We start from the raw sequence: 21,246 nt of genomic DNA on the forward strand, positions 1-21,246 counted from the left end.
AGTTTTCAAGAGTTTAAGCATTCAGCTGTTAGTAAATCAGGGCAACACCAGTCCAAAAGCAGCTAATCTTCCTTCAGGAGGGGCAGGAAGGGAAAATTCATAAGGTGATTGTAAAATCACAATTAAAACTATTTTGATTGTTTAGAATTGGAAATTCCTAGTTTTAGAGGTTTGTTAGTGGTTTATACCCGATACAGTTTCTAGTTTCAATTGACTGTTTATGTTGGGCTTTGGTTTGTTCATGATAAAATTGTCAAAGTCATCCGTGCTGAGTGGAAAAAATTTTTTAACATCATGAAAGGCTTATGAGGCCTATTTTAATAAACTTATAATTTCCTGTTACACCTTCTAAATAATTTCTTTCTCAGACACTTCATTATATACAAAGTGCTGTAGAAAAAAATTGAGCTCTTTGTATATATTTCCTAGTATTCCTGTATGGTATAGTACACGTGTATGGTATAACTGCTACTAACACAGGCATGCTCATTCTTTGAAATGATATTTAAGCAATCCTATACAATTTTGTTTGAAGGAGAAGTTTTTAGAAAATTTTAATGTCAAACGTAAGTATTTTAAATGTAACATTTTTAATAATACAAAGGAAAATAGAATGACTTTGAAATCTTTGTCCTTTGAATGTTTAACATGGATTTGCTGACAATATTACCAGAGTCCCAGGACAAAGGCCCTGGCTCTGAGGGTCCTATGGTGCCAGGTTATTCTGATAAGCCAATCAAAGAGCTCAGCAGTGGTAACGGGCAGGAAAAGAGCTTTTAATCAGTGTGGCCATGCTGAGAACAGACATAAGAGTACTGTGGCCAATGATTTATCTTGAAGGGGCTCATAGAAACTTTAAGAATTTACAGAAAAAGGCTATTGGGCTGGGAGCATTCTTGGCTGGGGGATTTGTATAGCTAGAGAGTACAGCTGGTCAGGCTGTAGTCGGGTTCATCATTATCTTAGGATTGGTTCTGGGAAGGTCATCATTGAGAGGTAATTTGGTCCCTATCCTGAGATGATTGTTCCTGCCCAGGGGGGCTGCTTTGGTTCCATCATGGGTTGGTTGCTCCTGCTTAGCCAGGGCCATTTCATCATGGGGTGATCTGTTTTGTACTGTTCTTTGGGGGTAGTTTCAATTCTTTGGCATAAAGATATTTCATAGACCATTGTTGCGGTTCATGGAATCCAAGGTAACTGCAGAAGAGTGGCTCAAAAAGAAGGGTTAAGAGGCAAACTGAGTCAGGGAGACGAAATATTGGTTCTGTTACTGGGCCTTTGTTTAAAAGTTTGATATTTGTACTATTGATTGAGATTTGAATTTTTTCATTTTGAAAAACTGATTTAAAAAATGTGAGTCAAGTTATCCTGGTGGGTAGAAATCATCCTGGTAAGGGAACAGAGAGGAGAGGATTTTAGGGTCAGATATTTCATTGTCTCTAAGTATAAATACCTTTATCCTGCTGGGAGTGGTGGCGAACGCCTGTAATTCCAGTGGCTTGGGAGGCTGAGATGGGAGGATCGCAGGTTCAAAGCCAGCTTCAGCAAAGGTGAGGAACAAATCAACTCAGTGAGACCCTGTCTCCAAATAAAATACAAAATAGGGCTGGGGATGTGGCTCAGTAGTTGAGTGCCTCTGAGTTCAATCCCTGGTACCAAAAAAGAAAGAGGGAACAAAAAAACAACAAAACAAAACCATAATCCGCTCTAAGGTGATGAGGGGGTAAAAGGGATGAAAAGGGAAAACAAAGGATGAAAATAACCAGAAGAGCAACTCTAAGCAAGCCATTGACACCCACTGAGGACTTAAGCACCCATTTTAGCTTAGGGAATTTTCTTCAAGTGTGCAAGCTCACACGAAAGCCTCTGGGTGTAAGAGGAAGGATTGTGACAGGGTGGTGGCAGTGGGAGTTTGCATACCTGTTCTCACAGACCATTTCTAAAAGCTGCTGGGAGCAACTCTGTTTCTGTCATCTTGTGGGAGGCCTGGTGGAGACTCTGTCCAAGGACTTGTTCTCTTTTGCTGTGGATGATGATGCTTAGTGTGATCTGAGGGTCTATTACCTATTTAGATAGTTAAATTATAAATTAGTTGAGAATAAACCAAATAGATAAAGATACATAATTGTAATCTTGAAGTGAGCCTCAGAATTCATATAATTTTTCCTTCATTTAAACATGGCTATATTTATTTTATCCAAACCATCAAGTTTTAATGGTAAGTTATTGTTTTTCTTACAACATTAGTGGAAATGTAGTAACCATCAGTGAAGACAGTTAATCTTTCTTCATCTATATTGCATATTTACCTGACACCAGTAAAATAGTGTAAAATCTTTTAGCTCTTACTATGAAACTAATTAACCTATCAATCACCCCACGCAGTCACCCTCTATCTTTTCAAGTGAAAATATGGAGGTATTCCACATGTAAATGAGGTGAGGCAGTATTAATTTGTCTTGCTGTGTCTGGCTTATTTTACTTTTGATGTTCTCCAGGTTCATTGTTAAAAATGGCCTGCTTTTTTTCAAGGCTGAATGTTGTGTATATGTACACAATAATTGCTTAATAGGCTCTTTAGGTTGTTTCTTAATAGGCTCTTTAGGTGTTTCATGAACAATGTTACAATGAACACAGAAGTACATATATCTCTTTGAGACGGTGATTTTTATTTCCTTTGGATATGTATCAAGAGGTAGGATTACTGGATTACGTTAGTTGTATTTATAACTGAGTAACCTCCATAGTATTTTCTGTAATGGCTATACCAATTTACATTCTTACTGACTGCTTTCGTATTCTCTTTTCTGTGGGTTTTTAATACTTGCTGTCTTCTAACCTTTTAATAGCCATTCTAACAAGGAGTTGGTACCTCATTGTGGTCTTGATTTGTATATCCCTAATAAAAATACTCAAATACCTTTGGCCATTTATATTTCCAAACTAGCCAAAGTGAACTATAGACTCAGTGTGATCCCTATCAAATGCAAGTGGCATTTTTCACAGAAAGAGAAAAATCCTAAAATTCATCTGAAACCACAGAAGACCTCAAATAGTCAAAGCAATCTAAGCAAGAACAACAAAGGTGGAACCTCCTGATCTCAAATTGTATTACAAAGCTATGATAACCAGACAATATGAAATAAAAACAGACAGACAGTGGGGCTGAAAACAGGGCCCAGAAATAAAACATATATATATATATATATATATATATATATATATATATATAAATAGTCAACTGACCTCAACAAAGGCACCAGGAATATACAATGGTGAGAGGATGCTTTCTTAAACAAATGGTGTTTAAAACTGGGTATCCACATGCAAAAGGATGAAATTGGATTTTTCCACCATACATATCGTGGATTAAACACTTTATGTAATACCTGAAACTGTAAAACATCTGGAAGAAAATGGGGGAAAGCTCCATGATCTTGCTCTTGCAAAAGACTTTCTGTGTATGACACTAAAAGATAGGCAACCAAGGTAGAAATAAGCAAGTGGGACCACATGTATCTACAAAGTTGTAGCACAGCAAAAATATTCAAAAAAATGAAAAGAAAGTCTATGGAATTCGGAGGCAATATCTACAAACCAGTGGGAGGTTAATACACAAAATATATAAGGAACTCATACAACTCAATAGCAAAAAAAAAAAAAAAGGAACTAAACAGATACTTGTCCCCCCAAGAGGAAGTCCCTTCCTTTTGACGGGCATACATTACTTTCAATAAATTGACAGTATTTAGAGATTTAAGATGTGGAACCATATGTGTCAATATTTAAGATCTACTGGCATAATGACTCCTTTTATGTGGACATTTAAATTTTCAGACTTTAGTGATAACTGAGTTACGTCCTACTGGCAAAAATATTACCAGATGAGTTGTCTTGGATACTACAAGATAGAGGGAATAATCCACCGCATGCCATAAAAATTAAATGGATACAGCCAGTGTACTCAAGAACCTAAAGTTTTAATAGCTTAGGGCCAGCTGTACGCACATAAAGGCAAAGGATGTTTGTCACTGACACATGCTCACAGGAACGGTAGGTTTATTCTCTTCCCCCATTTAAGCCTAAGAAATGATCCTTACATAGCAAAATTATAAACTCTCACTCTCTAAGTTGGCAATGCTAATTATTGTTAGAGAGTTGTGGGATGCAGTGTTCAATATTGATTGTGTAGTACAATTAAGGTGATATTGCCAATTTGTTTATTTTAATGTCTGTTTTATTTATGATGAAGCATATTTAACTTATTATTTGGAAAGTGAAATACCCGATTTACCCAACACAAAGCCTATTTCAAGTGCTTGGCTGCAGTCGATAGCTCTGTAATGAGGCTGGGATGTGCTTATCTGTAGGTACTGTGGAAAGTCTAAGTGCGTAGCTATCAGGGTACTGGCATTTGCCTTGGAAAACAGATTCCTGGCCCATTTTAGTCCATGCTATATGCTGAGTCATTTCTGCTTTCTCCCTGACTGATTGTAGGGGAGCTCAGTAGGGCAGCCAAATGACCTGCTTTCTAATGGACAGGGCTGCATCTGCACCACAGGAAAGCATTTTTAGTGTTGCATTAATGAAAATATGCCATGAGGTCAGTACCTGTCCTAACAGGAAAGATTTCCTGGAGTGTTTATGTAAATTCAAACACCCCAAGCATATCCTGAATTAGGAACCACATGCTGATTTCAGGCTTGAGCCATAACAAAGGATATTTGAGGGGGGAGTATGGGTACTGAGCATCTCAGAAGAATGGTTTTGAAACAGAAGCCAATTTCAGTAGTAGCTCAAGGGGATCTCTTTCTGAGAAGATGATCTTTTCTCTGATTCAAGCTGCATTAAACAAGCCAGAACTTGTACATATTTTCTTAGAAATTGTACCTATTTTACTAAAAAAATAGTAAATAGTGTGTGCTTGTGTGTAAATATGTGGTCATGTACATGCCAGTGGGTTGGGGGAGATCCATTAGAAAGAATATTTCCTGTGCTAATATAACCTGAGAATTTCAAGGGGCTTTTATGTATAAGAGAGATGTTCTAAAGCACATCAAATGTTCAGGGAAATTTTGCTACAGTCTAGCCTAGGGAATTGTTATGTCTGCCTGACATTGGGTCTTGGATATCTTATGGGAGCTCTTATGTAGTGCTCACACACCCTGCTGATTTCAGAACAGGAATTTAGAGTGAGCCATCTCTTCTGACCTCCAATTTTGTCTTTAACTTGAGGTTCTACACTGCTTTTATACTGGTAGACTGATGGATTCAGAATTTCTAGGGTAGAAAACAAAAAGGAAATTTAGAGATATAGAAATGATAGAGTTGAGGATTATAGGTGATAGTGTGGCGCAACCTTGGTCACCAGGGTAGGGTGGGGGTGGGGTGGGAGGGAGGCAATGCCTTGAAATTAGACAAAGAATGGAGGGAATGGGGATTCAGAGAAAGCAGAAAGGTAATAGGTTGGAGTCTACACAGTAGGTTGGAGTCAAAGTAGGATTTAAAGCAGTGGAGTTAGGATAGGAATAAATGTCCTGGAAGAAAGGGGACTGGTTAATAGGTGGCAGAAGAGGCAGCGGTTGGCTCCATGGAGGCTGGCTATGGTTCAGCAAGTTTAGGACTGTGGTTGATGATTCCAAAATTGTTGTGATGGTTTAGATATGTGGAATCCTCCAAAAGCTTACGTGTGAGACAATGCAAGAATGTTCAGAGTTGAAATGATTGTGTTATGAGAGCCTAAACCTAATCAGTGCATTAATCCACTGATGAGAATTAACTGGGGCATAACTATGGGCAGGTAGGGTACGGCTGGAGGAAGTAGGTCACTGGGTGTATGCCTTTGGGGTTTATTTTGTCCCTGGTAAGTAGAGCTCTCTGTTTCTTTGTTGCCACATCCTGAGCTGCTTTCCAGTACCACACCTTTCCATCATAATATTCACCTCACTTCTGGCCCAGAGTGATGAAATCTGCCATCTATGGACTGAGACCTCTAAACCATGAGCCCCAGATAAACTCTTCCTCAATTGTGTTGTTGTTACAAGTCTTTTCATCATAGCAATGCAAAATCTGACTAAACCAATTGGACTACAAATTTTTGGGCAGCAAGAATAAAGTAGATGCTGGTAATTCCCATTTTGCCCATTTGCTGTCTAAGGCTGAGTGTCTGTTCATAATGAAGTTATTTTATTCCTTTTCATTTATAACCCCTAATTGTTTATCAGTTCTTCTGTCTCTTTAGGACACCATGGGCAAGTCTGCTTGCTTCCCATCCATTTTTTTTTTTTTTTTTTTTTTTTTTAGTTAATGGAAGTCCAATCCTGCCTGTTTAGAACTTGACTTTGACTTTTCTTTTAACATAGGGTAGTGTTTAAGAACCAGGACTCCTGAGCCAGAGCTAGAATTTCTTTTCTTTTTTTTTTTTTTTTTTCACTAGATGGATAAACTAGGGCAAGTGGCTTGAACTCTTTAGATTCTTGTCCTTTACATAGGACACTAGTAAATATCTCTTTGGGTTGTCATGAGGATAAAATTAGCTAATACCCAGTGCAGTGCCTGGCATGTAATGTTATGTGTTTGATTAATATCACTACATCCCTGTTCTCATGTACTTGGGGGGCTAGCATGAGGAGGAAACTGCTTTGTTCTTCCAGCCTTATGAGGGAGTTGGGAGGTGGGTATTGCCTGGTTAGGAACATAATTTGCTTCATTCAATTCTGATTTCTCGTGTGTGTATGTGTATATGGGTTGGATATGGAGAGGGAAAATTGGGGGACAGAAGTATCTTGTATAACTGGATCCTGATACTGCTTTTCTGGATAACTTGCTGTCGCCTGAGGCCTTTTGGAAGCTGGTGTCTGTTTGTGGGGCATATGTATAAATTTTGTTGAGGGTCCTGAAGGCCTCCCTTGAAGTTCTACATTGATAAGGAGGCCTCCTCCATCCCTCAGCTTCTGCCCCAAAGACCTTACTGCTTTATGCCCCTGGTGACCAGTGGACAACCTTCATTAGTATCTTGTCTCATTCCCAGTGAACTAAAAGCCTTAGAGCATTTGGGAATCTTAAAAAGTAAACCTTCATAAAACCTGTCTCAACAAAATCTGACATTCTGTTTTAGAATATAAAGGTGCTTAAATAGTAAACAGACCTACATAGCACCATTCTGTCATGACAAAGTTATTGGCTTAGGGTCATTTTTAAAGGGATGTTGTCTAAGAGGGCAAGTTGACATCATAAACACTGGAGGGGCAATACTTACATAATGGAAAAGCAGGTGAGATTCTAGTGATGAGAGAAAGTCTCCAAATATGTTATGCTGTGCTTCATGAGAGAATGTCAGCTTTAAACACCATGTCAGCCCAGAGGTAGCTGTGTCACTGTGATTAAAAATAAGAAATACATATTTGGTCTCTGCCCACTGGTTCCATTGTAATTTTTTGAGTGATAGGGGTGATAGGAGCACCTGTCTTTTGTTATAGTATTTGGTCTTAGTCCTGGGTGGTGTTGTAAGAGCTTCTAAGACCTTTGGAATCTCCAGTATGAAAATAGTGTCTTTTTGTAAGTTAGTGAAATGATTGGAAAGCTTCAGGATAGGGCATAGTTATTAAAATACAGCATGATTTAAATCACCCCACATGTGGAAACTTTATAAAAACTCTAAATGAAGAGTTTAAGCAAACTTTCTGATAGATGCATCCATGTGCCTGGTTGGTGACACATCCTAAACTTTGTGGGGAGCAAGAAGCTTCTGGTTTTGAGATCCTTCTGGGCCTTGCTTTCTGTTCCTCATTATCTGGTTCTTGGTATGTATCTTTTAGGTAATATCTTCATAACAGTAATAGTAAAATATTCCCCTGAGTTTTATGAGTCATTACAGCAAACTACCAAACTTGAGGGAGGGGGTTGTGGAAGCCCTGATTTATAAGCAAGTCAGATAAAAGTGGTGTAACCTGTGACCTACTGCTTGAAATTGGCATTTAAAATGAAAGAACACTCTTGTGGGACTGAGCCCTTAATCTGGGTGGTGTTAAAATTGAATTAAATATTAGGATTCATGTTTGGTTTCTGCAGAGAACAAGAGAATTGCATGGAAAAAGCCACATTTGGTACCAGAAGTGTTGGGGAGTAGAGGAGCAGGGTTCTGCAGTAGCCCTCAACTCTCCCTTCTTCTGATCCAATGATAACCCTGGAGAACATAACTGGTTCTGAGGAGAGGAAGAAGCCTAATCCTTGCAAAAGAGACACCATGTTGAGGCTCCCTTTGCCAGTGTTTTCTGACTCAAAGTAGACAGAACTAAGCAGGTTTAGAAAGAAGCTCGCCTTTAAATGAAGTTTTGACTCTGTAATGTTAATTCTGAGCTGAGAACATCCTCTGGATCAAATGTAGCTTTTTGTTAGGAGTAATAGGAATAGTTTTGGTTTTTGCCTGTGGTTTTGCTGTTTTAGGGAGACAGGAGCTGCCATGGTGAGTTTTCAGGAGTAGTCAGGGACAAGTATAGTTGATCTTTGATAGCACCCTTTTGTATTCCACTTGTTCACCAAAATGGTGACATGCTCTCAGTTTTAGAATAACTAAGGCTTCACTGATATTTGTATTGTTATAAAATGAATCTTACACGTGGATTTAAGTTAGATATCAAAGGGCATATAATTTTGAGATGTAACTATTCTAATTTATCTTGACTTGATAATGCTACTTTGGTTTATGATCAGGAAGCAGTAAGAGGAAGAAAGTCTCTTAGGGGCCTGTGCTGTTTTGTGGGGAGCTGACCTAATTCTGTGCTCTCCTTGGGCAATGCTGTACCACTTTTGCTCCTTTCTGTGGGAGCCCTTGCAGACTGTTTCCCAGGTTCCTTTACCAGCAGGGCTCTACAAGATAGTTGGAAGTCAGAAGACAGTTGGTTATTTGGTAGTGATAGTTGACATGTGCAACAGATGTTGGAATGGGAGATTGAGGGGGGGTTGTTTTACTGGAATCTGATCCAAGTTTTGAGGAGGTTGTGCTATTTATTTTTATTTCTTGTGGTAATGGGGATTGAAACCAGGGCCTTGTGCATGCGAGTTAAGCACTCTACCAACTGATCTATATCCCCAGCCCAAGTTTGTGCTATTTTGAAGATTATCACTCAGAACACAAACACCTATTCAAATGACCTATATAAATTTTTATGTAAAATTTTATGTAAAATTGGTGGAAAAAAATGTCAAATTAACAGTTCTAGACTCATGCTTGATGCATCAGGAATTTGTATGAATTTTCTTCTAAAGTTGATTATATCTGTGGAGAAGACTGATTTTAATTATCCTCATTGCTAACTTGACCACTTTTTGCATGACTATTCAAGTAATTCTTTTATTATCTTTGAAGTATACAAACCTTGTGGACTATTCTTGTTCTTCACTTTCTGAGTTGATTTTCCTTAGGACATAGGACATGATGTCCCTTTTATGTATAGATTCAAGTTTTTTTCCATTTTTAAGATTTTTTTTCCTTTTCTCTAAATCAGTATTCTGCCCTATTTTATTTTCACCTTTTGGATAGCAAGTTATGCATATGCCTTTTCTCAGCAACTATCACTGTCTAATTTTATACTTAAAACTTAACATTTGTTTAATTTTACTTTGTCTTTCCTGCCCTGTGTATCCCTTTCTGTACTTTGAGCTGTGTCAAATCTCCCTGCAATCCTTAGTTTTCATTTCTTCCTAGTTGTATTACTAATACCCCTATCACCCATTCCCACTCTTTGCCTCCGTTGGTCATGTTTTGTCTCTTCCTAAGGTTTCCTCCAACTTTACCAAGAGTTCTTTGATCTGTAGTGCAATATTAGTTAATAGAGGTGATTGTTTTCCTCAGTTTAAAAATTCATGGTATAAGTTTAGATGATAATTTTTGTTCACCTTTACAGCCAAAGGTTTTGGGTGAAAGTTTTTTTCTCTGTCTTATCATACTTTTAAATAGCTTTGTTTTGCTTTCTTTCTCATCTTGGAAAGAGGTGACTATATCCCATGCTAGCTTTTGGAGGATCAGGTTGGGCAGGAGTCAACACTGTATTCTAGACATTTCTTTCATATTTTTGTGTAAGTTTGTTGAAACGTTTTTCAAGTCAATTAGGCAGTTGGTGATTTTTTTACTGCTATTGAAAGTTTGTCTTTTCCCCTAGTATCCACTACTACTTAGAAAGTAAGGGACCTACCATTTTAGCTTCTCAGAGCCACATCTTGTCTAGCTAAGCTCTTGTGCTTACTTGTACAGCCTGATACTCTTTTGCAAAAAGGGACTTGAGATTTTGCACCTCAGTGTCCATCCTCCAGTTTCGAGCTATGGACTGTGACATCTGTCTCTGAATTCTGCCCTTGCTGTCCTCATCCCACTTCTTCAAACCTATTATTTGGTCACTATTGTTTTTGGTAGCTCTTCTACTTATATTTGAAATTTAGGGTTTTGTCTTCAGTTTCAGAGAGTTGTTTTGTGTTTTTTGTTCTTTTTTTCTCCTGTTTTAACAATACAATTCTCAGATCATGTTCATTATAATTACTTGCAGTGCCTATTAAAAATTCAGGTTCCCAGGGTCCTTTACAAGGTCTACTAAAGCAGGGCCTCTTGGGCTGGCTTCCAAGTTTCAAAATTTGTAATACGAATCCATTATGAATTTTACATACATAGAAGTTGACAACCACTATTTCAGGGAATGAATAAATCATGACAGTTCTTTAAAGTTCCCTTTCTTCATCAAACATGGTTTGCAAAAAATTTGCCCCGAATATATTTAATGATTCTGGTTCTGTATTCTTGTCTCAATATTGCTTGCTACTGTGCAGAATTTGGGTTCTACCTGTGATCCGTTTTTATCTTCTAGGTCTATGAAAGTCCCTAGGAGCTTCAACTCCTCTAGGGTATCAGTCTATATGCCATATACACTTTTTATCCTGCATTGTCTGAAATTCAGGAAGTTTCCCCATCTTCTTGATTTGTTTCAATCCCCAGTGAGTAATGACTTCAAATATAAGTATTGGCAGCTGTTGGAGCTATATAATATATCCAAGTCTCTCGAGCATTCTTTAAAGAACTCCTAAGATCTACTCAGTACATATAGCAGGTCTTAATATTCCTATGCTAAACCTCTGGTCAGCTTATTGGAGCTGTGAAAATGGAGAAACTTCATGAAGAAGGAGGGGAAATTTGTAATTGTCTTTCATCTGTCTGCTTACCATTTCAAAAATGACAGCAAGGACTGGGAATTTTAAAAGTGAGAAAGGTGGCATTTATGTTTCAGAAGTCTTGATTTTTGTCACTCTTGGTTTCCTGTGAGCTGATCCCTTTTATGCTGTTTAGAGGTTGACTTCAAAATGGCAACTAATTAAAAGTAGAAAATTTAGTATCTTTTGAACATGAGCACTACTTTAGAGATGAGAGAAGTAGCTGTCCTAGATTTATTTTAAAGTGATTTACTTTTAACTCTTTGACCAAATTGAGCATCATAGTAGGTTACTACTAAATACAGCTCACAGATATTTTTTTCTATGAAGATATATCTTAATTTTCTTTCTGGTGCTAACAATCAAAGTGGTGTATCTCTGTCCTCAAGAGTGTTTTTCCAATGGACAGGGATATGATCTGAATATCAACTAAAAAACATTTAGAAGTCTTAGGATACCAGACTTTGACCCTAACAATATTGTAGCATGTTTAAAAGTAGTTATTTTTTTTTAAAGTGTTCCTCCAAGTAGCATCAGATTTTAATTTTTTAGATTAGGTTATATCCAATGAGAGACAACATATGTGTGGCAGTTTGACTTGGCCAAAGGCTTTGCTGGTGGGGTAGGGCACAAGGCAATTCCAAACAGTACAGATGTCACAGTCATTCCTAACACAGCTGCCAAAGTGACATTTGTGGAAGGTATGTTTCTGTCCATAGCCAGCAACTCTTGAGAATAACAGTCTAACCCTGACTTGTATATCATGCTTCGGTTAAAGCATAGAATTTTATATGGAGACATTTAGGGCCACCATGCCTTGGGCCAAAAAAAGTAATATATTGTACAATACATGTTTGCTTTGGCTAATAGTGATGAAGGTCAGCATTGGGATTGTTCTTTCATGCACAAATCGTAAAAGATGGACAGGAAGGATGCTAACATTTAGAATGCCAGCTATGTCCCGGATATTACAAGCTTCTCTCATTTTATTTCATCCTTGCAATAATGTTGGTTTACTTCACAGTACTGTCAAACCGAGACTGAGATTAATTGACTTGCTGAAGGTCTTAGGTCGAAAGTAGTGGGTTGGAGTTTGAATCCTGGCAAACCTGGTTAAAAAGTTCCCTCACAAATACTGCACTATCCTTTCCAGACCTTTTTGCTGATGCACATGAATATATTGGACAAATGTTAAAACATATTGAAATGAATTGATGTTCTTACAATGGTGTCTGCATATTGGTCATCTTTATTTGGAAAGAATCCTAATCTGTAAAATTAACATGTGCACATGAAAGTTTTTAGAATGCTTACTCTGGAACATTCTGGTCTTTGTATCAGAGAAACCTGAAAACTGTGCCCTTAAGTTTTTTTTTTTTTTTTTCTGAGCCTCACTTTTCACTGCTATAACATGGTGATTATAGTAATGTGTAAGATTGTAGAATGAATTGGAAATAATACTTGTAATGGGCTTAGAACAGTGTGTAGCATCCAGTAGGAATTTGGAAACTGGGAGCAGATGTTACTATTGACAATCAAGAAGTTCATTTTTGGGGGGGATCATTGCCAATTTATTAAGGAAATTTAAAAAAACCTTTTCTTTTAGTTATACATGACTGTAGAATGTGTTTTGACATATCAAACATACATGAAATATAACGTCCCATTTTTTGTGGTTGTACATAATGTGGAGTTACACTGGTCATGTATTCACATATGAATGTAGGAAACTATGTCCAGTTCATTCTACTGTCTTTCTATTCCTATCCCCCCTCCCTTACCTTCATTCCCTTTTGTCTAATCCAGTGAACTTCTATTTTTCTTTCCCTCCCCACTGTCTTATTTCACTTAGAGTGATAGTCTTCAGTTTTGAGATTCCAGTTTTTTTGAGATAATATACTTTTTGCTTATTATGTGCAAGGATTATTCAGTTTCTAAAAATCCACATTCTGTGCTCACATTGTAAATGTGTTGAGATAGGCACACCAATTGGATATAGTAATGACAATATAAGTATTCTTATATAGTAAGTTGGTCAAAATTTCAACACAGTAAATTAGTGGGCTGTATATTTATATATTTCTGTAGGCTTTCAGATAGTTACCTAATGCTGAATTCTCAGTTTCATGAAGAAATCAATTTCAATGTAACTGGCCATTTCAAACGCATGCACAAAAGTAATATTAAGAATTCAAAAGCGGGCTGGGGATGTGGCTCAAGCGGTAGCGTGCTCGCCTGGCATGTGTGCGGCCTGGGTTTGATCCTCAGCACCACATACAAAAAAAAAAAAAAAAAGATGTTGTGTCCTCCGAAAACTAAAAAAATAAATATTAAAATTCATTCTCTCTCTCTCTCTCTCAAAAAAAAATAAAGAATTCAAATCCATCAAGGCAGCCTTAGTAGATCTATCAAGATCGTTAATACTGTCACATTTACTCTTCATTTTGTTTTGGTTTTCCTTTTAAAAAAAAGAAAAAACAAAAACCCAACACTTTGGAAGTATGTTAAAAGAAATCCCAGATTTTCTAAATGCATCTCAATGAGGGCAGTTTATTACCACAACATTATATATAGCACACTTAACAAAATGAGCAATGGTTTCAGCTGTCCTGAAGACTGGGCAATCCGGGCCTTAACACGACTTGCTAGCTTCACATAAATTCCACTGGTTGCACTTAAAATCCCTTACCATTTGTGTTGAATCTAGAGCAGACTCTTGTGGCCTCTTCTTTTCATGTCTTTGATCTGTGCAGAAACTGGGTCACATTGTAGAATGTGCCACATTCTGGATTTGTCTCTGTCCTTCTGGCATTTAACTTGTTTTTCTGTTTCACAAATGAAAGAGCTCTAGTGTAGAGGCTTGATTATATTTAGATTCTTTTTTTTTTTTTTTTTAAAGAATAGTCAGATGATACCAGGTGTTTCCTAAAGAGGCCACAGGGTCTGATTGTCCCACTTTTGGTGATGCTGAAGTTGAGTAGTTTCAGGTACTGAAGATACTGAAGTCTTCCTTTAATGGTCATTGTTTGATATCATGTTGTTAGTGAACAAAAAGTACATTTCTAATTCTATTATTTTTTTTTTTTTTAAAAAACAACTTTATGGTGGCATAACTGACATGCAATAAACCGCACACATACCAAGTGTGCCATTGGAGGTTTGGACATAGGAACACCTGTGAAACCATCACCACAATCAAGTTCTTTGTGCCCCCTCTGCTGCTGCTCATTGCCTTTCTACCTCGGTTCCACTGATTTGCTCTGCTGTTAAAGATTAATTGGTACATTGCTTGTTTTTTCTAATACTCATCCTCAAAAAATGAAACAAGGGTTGTTTACAAAAGAAGTTTTAAAAAAGTTGTTTCATTCAGGATGATAATTCAAAAAGTTAAAAGAAACCATTGTACTTTGTTACACTTGAAAAATTAATTGAGTTTAAGTTTGGACTGTTATACGTGATTGATGTAGAAAACAATAGGAACGAGATGGTTCGAGAGCTTCCCAATACTTCTTGACCATTAGTGTTTCCTCAGAGAAGTCATTTGATGTTCTTCCCGCATACAATTTTTGCAGATCTCTAGGATCTGAAAGATAATAACAGGACAGGGATTTATTCTTTTTCCTTTATTATGTTAACTACCCAGGCTTGGCTGCTTGCATTATAATAAAACGTACAGTATAATTTCTGGCATCTACACAAACATTTTTCCTCTTTATTGAAACTGTAAGCAGGGTAAATTGTTCTTTGCTTTCCAGTTCTTAGATTTCAATTTATCTTTAGCTAATTATTTAGGGCAGAATACAATGTGTTGTTGTTTTTTCATTTGGCAGGCATATGAATTGTGGAGCAAAGATACCTGATTCAATAGGACCAATAACTTTTAGACTATCTGCCTCAAATCCTACCACTAGGAACACGTTGTGATCAAAGTAATAACTCTTAGAGCTTGGCATGATACTGCAGAAAGGCAGAAACTTAGTGAGGGGCAAATGATATGCTGCAGCTATGGGAAAAGTTGAACTGACAGTGAAGTAGGAAACAAGTAATTTAAAAATGAGTGCAACATGAACATGATGGCAGCTTGATTTTTAAAATTTCCCTGAACTCCTCTTATTATTCTTGTTTGTCTGTTTAGTTTGTAAGTGGCAATACCCACAGGTATATCAACAAATCAATAGGTGGTTTTTTTTTCCCTAAGCCCCACATGTCTTTGGCCAAACTACCAACAGCAATAGGATCTGTCTAAGATGAACGGCTTTGATGCAGTGAAGAGCAAGAAATGAAATGCAAACGTTAAAATCTCAATCTTGTAACTTTGATTGCATAGTGACACTATAGCTATGTTTTTTTTTGTCTTAAAATCTATTTTATCTCATCTCTTACCAGCTGACTTATTTGGTGTATTTTCTTCCACTTTATTTTTTTTTTTGTCAACATTTATGTATCTGTTTTAGGTGTGACTTAAGAGCATGTGGCTGGAAGCCAGGGCTGATGGTGTAATTCCACATGGTTGTGAATGGTGTAGTGTTGGTAGATCCATTTGGGTTGGTCAGTACTTGTACTATACTAATTGAGTTTTCTTAATGCAAGATGGCAGTCTTGGTAGTTCAATTAGAGAAGTAAAGTTTTTTTTTTTGTTTGAGTGATTGATTAATGCTTTTAATTTCTACCATCTTACATAGTTCTGTCACAACCAACCAATTTCTTCTTTGATACATTGTGGTAAGCTAAATAATATCCTCAAGCCCCATATTTTAATCCCTAAAACATATTAATGTTACCTTACATGGCAAAGGGATATTGTATCTGATCTTTTTAAGGATCTTGATCTTATCCCAGGTTATTTGGGTGGGCCCAGGATAATCGCAAGGGTCCTTATAAGAGGGATGCAGGAGTTTGAAGTTATGTGAGGAATAGACCACGAGCTAAGGTATACAGTAGTTCTCCAGAAGTTGAGTAAAGCAATTTCTTAGACAACTTGGGCTGCCATAAATTCATATCCTCATAGTGTTGAAGACTAGAATTCTCAAGATTAAGGTGTCAGCATGGTCAATTTCAGGTAGAGGTCCTTTTCTTGGCTTGCACACTGCCATGTTCCTGGCTAAGTCTTCAGATGGGGCTTCTTGCACATGGGTCTTGCCTTTGTCTCTTTCTCTTCTTGTGAAGATAAGGAAGGGCCCATCATTATGACCTTGCTTAACCTACTTGTATACTAAAGACGTTTTCTCTAAATACGGTCACCATTGGGGGCGGGGGAGGAATACATGTCAGTTCATAGCAAGCAAGGCCACAGATTATCCCCTAGAGCTTCTGGGTAGAATTCAGCCTTGCCAAGATTTTAACTTTAGATTTCTGGCCTTTAGACTTGTAAGAGAATGAATTTGTATTATAAGCAAAACTAAGTATGTGGTTACACTGGCAAGAGGAATACATTCCTTTTCATAGTTTTTTGTGACTTTTTAAAGAGAGGATGAGTGACCTTTGGAATTCCAGCTTTTCCTAGAAACTTGAAACTCATCTATGAAACTGACCACCACAGTGAGCCTCAGGCTTGAATGTCCTCTGGTGCTCTGAGAGGCCACCAGGAGGGGAATTAGACGGTTCAGCACTTGGCAGAACTCTTTGTAGTAGAGAGTCCCTGTGGCATTCATGAACCTCACATTTACTTTTAATTTTGGCATCTACAGATGGTTTCTCTGCCAACTTGGCAAACCTTTTTATAAAACGTGTTTCAAATATTGTATCCAGCATTTTAGTTGTTCCAAACAGGAGGGAGTCTTCAGGGTGTGGGGTCTGTCATAATGGTGGAAATGGAAGTCTGGGGAGTCTTTCACAATTATTTTTCAGAATTACTCCTCCCCCTTTAGGCAAGGTATAAAAGCCTCATTACTTGAAATCTTTCTTACTGCTTCTCTGGAGATTGGGAGTTCTCAAGCCAGGATTTCTGAGTTAACCTCTTATCTGAGAAGAGAGAGAAGTTAAACACTAATCACGTCTATCATAGGCTTGTTAGAGACTTTTTTTCTAAAGAATTCATTATCTGCTATTTATAAAATATTTCCTGGGAGGGAAGAATTTGGCAGCCATGTCTTTGCACTTGAGTATGTGGTTCTTGAAACTCACCCTGTTTATATGCTTGCATCCCAATTATCTGGTGGATTGTTCTTAAAGAAAATGCAAAATCTGGAGTAGAGACATGGATTTCACTGTCTCTGTGCCTACCCCAGAAGTTTCTTCTTCTTTGATTGTGTGTATAGGTTCTTAGCATATGGTTCACTTGGGGCTTCTCTAATTCCAACAGGGAAAAATGCTGGAAATGATACAAGAAAGTGAAGGAGTAGGAGGGGCAACCAATAAATCAGCTAGGTGATTTTTTTCATTCCAGGTTGACTCATCTGTATTATTAAGGAGAAATTTATCTTTTCATATTTAGCATTCTTTAAAGCTCAGCTATAGTACTGATAAGAACTGCATTTAAACATTCTCTTGTTTTTTCCCCCATAGTAGTATTGGTTTGGTAATGGCTTTAATAGAGAGTCATTGTGGTTGAGTCACAGATAATACATTTTTTTTAAAGTGCATTTTCTCTAAGAATGTCATGACAAGCTATTAAAATGGTTGAGAAATAGAGGATGAAACCTATTAATACTTGAGTGGAGTCAGAATGTTCTTATTTTTAATATAAGTGGCAAATGCCAAATAAATGTTTGGTGTTGTTAGATTACAAAATGTGTTTAATGACAAGCTGGGACAATGTAAATGAGTACATTTTCTTGTGTGTGTGTGAGAATTGAGAATATTATCTAGAAAGTTGGGTAATTTGAATTGGGTAATTTGAATTAGAGGAAATACTATTGTTAAAATATGTATGCCAATGAAATTTGGGGTAGAAACACATATTTGAGGTTTTTGTCTGTTTTTACCATGAGCATCAGAAAAGTGATTACATTATTAGCTTATACATTGATAAAACTTTTTGAAAAATTGTTGCTGTAGCAACTATATATAACCCTCAAAAAGCACTCCATAATTATTGGCTTTTAATCTTCTATAGTACATGATAGATAATTTATATAAAAACTTGATTTTTAAAGGAACTGTTTTATGATTTAATTCCATTTAGAATCCTTTTAATTAACTAGAAAATTAGTTTTCTTAAACTACCAATTATTTACTTTGAATCAACTTTGTCTTTTAGAAGGCTTCTCTCAACTAAGTAACACTATTTCTAGTATTCTGTAATGCCGAAGACTACTGTACTTAAATGTATTATACTCTCTGCTTGAAAGTATTTTGTTAGTCCTTTATGAGTTGAGGTGATCAAAACGGAAGGCAGTAGTCACAAAAAGGCTTTCAATAATTTTAGTGTTATGTGCTCACTACGTTTTATATCCTGTCTTCAGTATAGTTTAAATTTTATTTATCCATCTTTGAACTGCTTCTTCTCACTGAACAAATGTTTTTTGCCTGAAGCTGGTGCAGCTAATTCAGAACAATGAGTTGAATTATAGTTAAATTGTTGCTTGCATTGTGCATTATTAGGTACTTTGATAGCAGGACTTGAAATTTGCCAACTTCTTGAAGACATTGCTGATTCTCACTCACAAAACTGGGTGAGGATGTTAAAATAGGATAGCTTATGCAAAGTCTGCTCCTTTCGTGTGTGAGTTCCCCCAGGTCTCCATCGTGGAGTGACGAGGCCTGTTCTGATGGTTGTAGATGGAGGACCCTGTAGCTAGAGCATTGCATATCAGTATGTCTACTTCCACCTCGTCTGTCATTTTATACTCACCAAGAGTCAGTGTGGCCATTCTAAGTGAAATTCCTGAATTCCAAAGCTGAAGATAAAAGAATAATCTTTACAGAAACATGACACGTGAAGTAAACATAATCTAACATTGGGTTTTGCTTTATCATCTATAATGTGAAAAGCTAGAAGACGGTGAGAAAATATCTGTACACTTGTTTCTTTGACCTTTCTATTGTGGTCCTGTCTACACGCTCTGGAAAAGAAAGACCTATAGCCCAAGAATCTTATGTGCAGCTAAGTTATCATTCATCCATGAAGAAAAATACATACCATTGTTGGGTATATAAGGATTCATATACCATGAATATTCATGTACTATGAATCCTTATCTAAGAAAGTACTTTGGGTTGTAATTTAATCAAATGACAATCAACTGATTTCAAGATAGCAGAAGTAAGGAAGAGAGAAGCTCCGTGAGCAATGATTCTTGCTAAGTATATGTGGTCAAATCTAAAAGGGTGTTGGAAATGGAGATATGACATAATTACTGACATATCTGAAGAAAATGTTAACATTGATACAAGGATTTATTTAACTATTTTATGAATATTGAGGTTTTTAGGGACAAGTGGTAGAAATCATGAGAGAAAAAAACTCAATCTTAGTTAAAAAAAAAAAAAAAAAAATTTTTTTTTCCAGGGATCAAACCCAGTGGTGCTTAACCACTTAGCTACATTTCAGCCCTTTTTGAGACAGGGTCTTGCTAGTTGCTAAGAGCCTGCTAAGTTGCTGAGGCTGGCTTTGAACTTGCAATCCTCCTGCCTCAGACTCTGAAGCTGCTGGGATTACAGGTGTGTGCCACCATGCCTAGCAATAAATATTTTTAAAGTCTTTGCTATGTCCTTTTATTTAGGAACTGAGGCAGATGAGTTCACCTTGGTACATATATCCAAGTAGGAAACAATGATGTACAGAGGGAGGCAAACAAGATAATTTAAAAGAGGATAATTTAAAAGATTCTCTGAGGAATCTAAAATAGGATAATTCTATATTGTATTCCTAAAATAAGATAGTTGAGAGGTAGAGAGTTGCACCTTAGAATGAATGATTGGGGAGGGTTTCTGTGAAATCCTTTGATCTTAGATTTGAATGAGAAGGAGCAAAGTTGAGGGCGCCTGGTTTGGGTGACCCTCATGTGGCTTAGAACTCCTCTTTGAATAGCAACCTTTGTACCTTTCCTGAGCCAGACCGCTGCTGGGTTCAGATAAAAGTTTGGGTTCTCAGAGAGTTCATTTGTGGAGTTTTCTGATGGGTGAGCCACACGTTTGGAGTTGCAGAGCCATTTGTTGAACTCTGGAGTCCCATGGTCCCCCCCCCCTTTTTAAAAATTTCATCAAGGAGGCTTTATTAAAAACAATAACAATAAAACCAAAAAGACCCCCCCCCCCCAAACTCCAGATCGACCAATTAGGCACTGGATAGAGATAATCACTTAAACATATATACATGCATAGATAATGACTTCCTGCTATTTATGTCCAGCCATAAAAGGAGAAAAGAATATCAGGAATTATGGTTTGAAATTCTTTGCAGTAGTAATTTAATAAAGCTATTTTCTTAAAGTTATTTGTTTTCCTGATTCTTAAGAGACTAAGGATGATGACAGATGAGACAAGTCTTTCCAGCATCAGATATTTGAGACCAAAGTGCATGAAGGATTCTTCTACATTCTTTGGCAGAGGGCTGACATCTGCCTGCATCTGTCTGTACCACAGGCCCAAGGGAGTAGGCTCTTCTACCTTTTTCTGCTTGCAGGATTCCTGCTTTTTAGGATACTTAAAAACTCGATCTGAGTTTTTAATGAGACATTGAAGAAACATCATAATGAACTTCAGGGAAGCTCAGAAGTCAGAACTAAAGTAGAACAGTGAGTGTGCATGTATGTTTTTAAATTAAAGAACACTGGAAGGTATAAATGCTGAGGACTATTTCTAAAATTCAAGAGATACTGTGAGAAAATTTTTAAAAATCTGTAAAATTTTTAAAAATCTGTAAGGGGCACGTTATGGTAATTTGATACATGATACTGCATGTAATAATCAAATCAGGATAAACATTCAAGTGTTAATCATTTTTATGTGTTGTGACTCTCATATTGATCTTTTCCAGTCATTTTAAAATATGCCATTGATTTTTTTTCAGCTCTTTCCAATGCTTCCCAGTCTCTAGAGACCACTATTCCATTCTGTTGTAAAAGATTGACTTGCTACTTCCCACAAAAGAGTGAGCACATGTGGCAT

The 21,246-nt window shown here is 37.0% G+C and overlaps 1 pseudogene; it reads left to right on the top strand.

The window, feature by feature from the left end:
- Window positions 1–648: 648 nt before the first annotated feature.
- Window positions 649–21,246, top strand: part of LOC124093724 (large ribosomal subunit protein uL5-like) — a 31,744-nt pseudogene continuing 11,146 nt past the window's right edge.

This window comes from Marmota monax, unplaced genomic scaffold (genome assembly GCF_021218885.2).
Source record: "Marmota monax isolate L192 unplaced genomic scaffold, Marmota_monax_Labrador192_F-V1.1 WCK01_AAM20220418_F8-fsc00290, whole genome shotgun sequence".
Lineage (NCBI taxonomy): Eukaryota > Metazoa > Chordata > Mammalia > Rodentia > Sciuridae > Marmota > Marmota monax.